Raw genomic sequence first — 5,861 nt, forward strand, 5'->3', positions numbered from 1 at the left:
TCGCTTTATATAAAATATCAAGTTTGTTTTTTGGGGGGTTTTTGTATTTGATGATATTTTAACTTCAATACATTAAGATGTAAATTAAAATTAATTGCGCACCTTTTAGAAATATATATTGATCTACTTTAACTCATGCTTCATGGCATTTCCTTCCATCAATGTTTTTGTTTATTCATATTTACAACGTCACTACCATAGTCTGTAGTGTTTCATTCATCTTGGGTTTTTTGACAAGGGGGAAACCCGAAACGTCCATTCTATCTCTTGTCGTATATTAAATTGAAGCTTACATTCAATTTCACATTGCGATTTATGAAGTTTCAAAGAGAATTCAAGTGTTTTTATTTTTAACTAACTAAATATATGGCCGAGAAATGACGAATTTATTTGAATAAATAAATAAATAGTATTGTCTTTTTCAAGAAGAAGAAGAAGAAGAAGAAGAAGAAAAATGAGAAGAAGAATGAGAAGTGCATAGTTGAGTCCTTGGAAAAGGCTCTTTGCTCACATTCTTTCAACATCCTCATGTGTAAAATGAGTACCTGTTAACGGAGTGTATAGTCTGTCGGATAAAAAGAAATGTAGTATCATCTAATACATGAATCCGACAGTTCTTCGCTAATGGAGAAAAACGTCCCAAGAACTAAGCTTGCCGTTTTCGGCTCCAATCGTATGGAATTGTTTTTACCACCTAAAACCCGACAATGTCAAAGTCTACCAGTCTTCAAACGGCATCTAAAAACCGATCTTTTTTATTCTGCTTATCGTGATTCCATGTGAATTTCGAACAAGATGTTTGTGTGACTGTTGTAGTGATTTTGTAGTTGAATGAATGAACATGTGTGGTACTAAAAAAAACTATTGTAAAGCATCTCTGAGCACTATTAGTGGATACTGGCTCTATATCAAATAATAATAATAATACTAGTAATAATAATAATAATAATAATAATTATTATTATTATTACTATTATTATTATTATTATTATTATTATTATTATTATTATTATTATTTTAATAATAAAAATAAAAAAATAAAAAAAAATAAAAATAAAATAATAATAATAATAATAATAATAATAATAATAATAATAATAATAATAATAATAATGAAAATAATAATAATAATAATAATAATAATAATAATAATAATAATAATAATAATAATAATAATAATAATAACAATAATAATAATAATAATAATAATAATAATAATAATAATAATAATAATAATAGATCTTTATTCTCCATAAATATGGCAATTTGTCATTTAGTTAGTTATGGGGATCTCGAAAAAAGATGGCTCCACGTTGAGAAATTGTTGGAACCAAGAGTTATTGCCCTTTAAAGGTGACAAAATTCTTTTTTTTTTACATTTTATAATTTTTTTTCTAAAAAAATTAGGGTTTTATAAATATTTTATAATAATGTGGTTATTTTGGTATTCCATTAAGTACTTTGGACTCTCAAATTATTTTTCCATTTGTGTGTTGGTCCGTTGTACTTCGGAGTGGCAATGTTGTGAGCTTCTTAGCTAAGCGCATGCTGTTTATAGCGGGAAAGAAGTTGACGCCACTCAGCTCTTTATTTGAAAATTTGAAACATTGATAGCAAACTGCACAGGTTTTACTTCGCTGATATGCGTCTAAGTAAAATACCCACTGTTCTACCGCTTGATCAATAGAACCAACACAGAAAACTATGTGTAAAGTTAAACGTTTTTACTATGATGATCAGGAAAATCGTGTGATAAATAGTTATAGGAAGTAGGCAGCAGTGGGGAGTGAACCTGGGACTCAGGGAAAGGTATACCAGTGGGGGAGTGACCTAGGACTATGGGTTTCGACATGTTTAATATAAAAGAAATTACTTTTTTTAAAATTAACCCACCGACACCCGACAATACCCGACAAAATTATGGGAAGTAGGCAACAGTGGGAAGTGTACACCAGTGGGGAGTGAACCTGGGACTCTGGGTTTCGTAAATAAGCAATACCAGAAACTGAAAAGTAGTCATTCAAACCATTGGGCCCATGGAGCCGGAGTTTATCCCGGTTTCTGTAGCGTGAAACGGACAATTGCAATTTCTTTCTATCCATTGGATAGGACGCTGATATATCGCAAAGTAAGTACTTTCCGTCAAATCTAACAGACTCAGCTACCCCATTCACCGCCAGGTGGACAGGGACGTTAGGGGGGGGGGGCTCAGGAAAAAATCTCGACTGCACCCGGGATCGATCCCTTTGCGTGTGAAGCGAGTGCTCTACCAATTGAGCTATCGGGACTCAGCCTTTGTTTGCCAAGATGAGAGTCGTTTTAATAATAATAATAATAATAATAATAATAATAATAATAATAATAATAATAATAATAATAATAATAATAATAATAATAATAATAATAGTAATAATAATAATAAATTTCAATAGGTGATTTGTCAGGGTACGACACAATAACTAGTATCGCAGTATTATTGTTGTTGTTACAAAATATAATGTACTCCAATGGACCGTGCATGAGTGGACATTGTGTGTTAAGTGTTTTGGAATACCCTGAAGCTTGAACAGATTGTGTGTGGTGGGTTTTTCAGATGGAACAATCGGGTTCAATATTTTAGTTCTAGAGCTTTTAGTGTTAAGACCTGTGAGTATATTTTTGTTTTAAAACATTATTTTGTGACGGGTTGCAACAATCCCGGTTTATGTGGCTTTATTGTAGTTTAACAATCGCCTTCTGATCGGAATGTCCAGGGTTCGAGACCCGCTCAAAGCGGCGCATAGTTTAGCCCTTGGAAACACATCATCTCACCGTACTCTGGTGTAAAATGAGTACCTGCGTTGCAATTGTTGAAGCGTGAACAGATTGTGGTGGGTATTCAGATGGAACGGTCGGGCGCAAAATTTTAGTTCTAAAGATTTTAATAATAAGATCTGTGAGTATATTTTTGTTCTAAATCATCATTTTGTGACGGGCTGCAACCATCCCAGTTTATGTGGCTTTATTGTAATTTAATGTATTCCTATGGACCGTGTATGAGTGGACATTGTGTGTTAAGTGTTTTGGAATACCGTGAATCGTGAACGGATTGTGTGTAGTGGGTTTTTCAGATGGAACTATCGGACTAATTATTTTAATTCTAGAGCTTTTAATATTAAGACATGTGAGTAGATTTTTGTTTTTAGACATTATTTTGTGGCGGCGCATAGTTGAGTCCTTGGAAACACATTATCTCACCGTACTCAGGTGTAAAATCAGTACCTGGCCGTTAACAGCGTCTTGTCTGTTCCAAAATATTGTAATAAGATCGCCTAACATTTTCACGTCCTACATGTTTTGAGTTTGTACTGGCCAAGGACCCTTAGTAGAGCGTTTCTAGCATGTTTAGTGGATATTGCGCTCATATTCTGGGAGTTTTTGGGGGAATATTGTTTTATTGTGTTTTTTTTTTAATCACAGTATTGTTGTTACTAAATAAAACAATCGCAAGGACCGTGGACATTGTGTGTTAAAATAGCATGAAGTGTGAACAGATTGTGTTGGGATTCAGATGGTACAATCTGTGCGTAGGTTTTTGTTTTAAAACATCATTCTGAGGTGCGTTGTGGAATGACACTTGCCTTCGAATCGCAAGGTACGGATATATATATATATATATATATATATATATATATATATATATATATATATATATATATATATATGAATGGATTCACTCACTTATATGGCCGAAACACATGTTTCTGTGGCTTCTATCACGTCTTCAGTCGGCATATTATGTCTGTAAAAAGATTATTTCAACTCGGGGTCAATGACAACAATGACCCCAAGTTGGAATAATCTTTATATATATATATATTATATATATATATATATATATATATATATATATATAATATATATATGTAATCACAGTATTGTAGTTACAAAATAGATAGTCGTATGGGCCGTATATGAGTGGACATCATTGTGTGTACAGTGCGATAAAACCCCAAGATTGAACAGATTCTTTGGGGTATTCTAGAACAATTTAACTAAATATTTTAATTCTAGAGCCTTTATTAATAATAATAATATCTGTGAGCAGATTTTTGTTTTAAAACATTGTTTTATGACGGGTTGCAATAATCCCGGTTTATATGGCTTTATTGTAGTTTAACATTCGCCCTCGGATTGGAATGTCCAGGGTTCGAGACCAACTCTTAGCGGCGCATGGTTTAGTCTTTGGAAACACATCATCTCACCGTACTCTGGTGTAAAATGAGTACCTGCGTTGCAATAGCCTGAAGCGTGAACAGATCGTAGTGGATATTCTGGAACAATCGGACTAATCTATATTGTACTTCAGGTCTTTTAGTATTAAGATCTGTGAGTAGATTTTTGTTTGAACTCTCTCCTTTAAATGTATAATGTAAGCATTTGAGTGTGTTCCTCTTTGTTGGATTTTGTGCTTGTATCCGGATGAGACTTATAGGTGATCTCAAACTAAGTACATTGATGGTTTTCTCTTGGAATCTGCATCTGATCCCTATTTGTTCCCAGTTCCCCTTTGTCTCATTTTCTCTTGGCTGCTTTAATTGTAATTTTAGAACTTTTTACTATCCCATTTTCTTCCTTTTTACTGGCGCTGATATAACCTACATGTGTTGCAAGCCGTAAAACCCTTAAAAACAAACTTAACAACTCTCTCTTTACCAGCTACTTTTAAAATTTCCCCCGAAAAGTCACACGCACCCAACACAAAAATAGACTTTTCCTAATCAACCAAAAAAGTAACAAGTACATTCTATACAGAATGTTGTTCAACAACATGGTGTCTACAACGCAGGGTTTGGTATATATATATATAATATATATATATATATATATATATATATATATATATATATATATATATATATATATTATATATATATATCTGTTTAATATTATTATTATTATTATTATTTTTTTTTTTTTTTTAATGAGAAAAACGGATTTGAAATGTAAAAGTGATGGTGACAGTGGTAGTGATAATGGTAATGGTGGTGGTGGTAACGGTGATGATTGGGGTGTAGGGATGATGGTAATATTATTATTGTTAGTATTAGTGATATTCTTGTTGTTGTTTTTGTTCTTTTCTTCTTCTTCTTCTTATTATTATTATTATTATTATTATTATTATTATTATTATTATTATTATTATTATTATTATTATTATTATATTATTATTATTATTATTTATTATTATTATTATTATTATTTATTATCATTATTATTATTATTATTATTATATTATTATTATTATTATTATTATTATTATCATTATTATTATTATTATTATCATTATTATTATTATCATTATTATTATTATTATTATTATTATTATTATCATTATTATTATTATCATTATTATTATTATTATTATTATTATTATTATTATTATTATTATTATTATTTTTATTGAACGTATTGATGTTATTACGATTGTTGTATTTTTGTGTGGTGTATCAGTTTATTTTTTGGTTCCATTTACCTTTTTTTTTCCACTTTCATGTATGTTGTCATCAAATTGTTGATTTATTGGCGAAAGCCTAAGATTGAATAAACTTTGAAACTTTGTTATCAAAGTACTATGAACTTTGTACATTTATGATTCATTCGATCTTGACCAGTTTTCAATTACCAGTATTCTATGATTGTATTTTTCGATTGATACATTTTTCCTGACATTCAAAGTTGTGTAAAACTGTCTGTAAATGATACAATACAAGCTATATGAGATTTGTAATTATTAACTATTGTATAAGGCATTTAAAGGATAATTCCTATTAAGCCTTTATTAAGAAGATAAGCATTTCTTTTTATTGTACGGGGATGTA

General features: G+C 30.5%; 1 protein-coding gene across 2 annotated transcripts in view; it reads left to right on the plus strand.

Moving 5' to 3' along the window:
* Window positions 1-2,722: 2,722 nt before the first annotated feature.
* Window positions 2,723-5,861, plus strand: part of LOC144960572 (uncharacterized) — a 26,587-nt gene continuing 23,448 nt past the window's right edge. The window contains exon 1 of one of the 2 annotated variants that reach the window (XM_078893786.1): window positions 2,723-2,870. The gene's annotated coding sequence lies outside the window, so the exon portion shown is untranslated. Of the gene's footprint in view, window positions 2,871-3,023; window positions 3,164-5,861 lie in introns of those variants that run through there. The other variant, XM_078893785.1, reaches the window with a different exon arrangement.

The sequence above is a fragment of the Berghia stephanieae genome, chromosome 15 (assembly GCF_034508935.2).
Source record: "Berghia stephanieae isolate SIO BIC M18660-M18661 chromosome 15, UCSD_Bste_1.3, whole genome shotgun sequence".
NCBI lineage: Eukaryota > Metazoa > Mollusca > Gastropoda > Nudibranchia > Aeolidiidae > Berghia > Berghia stephanieae.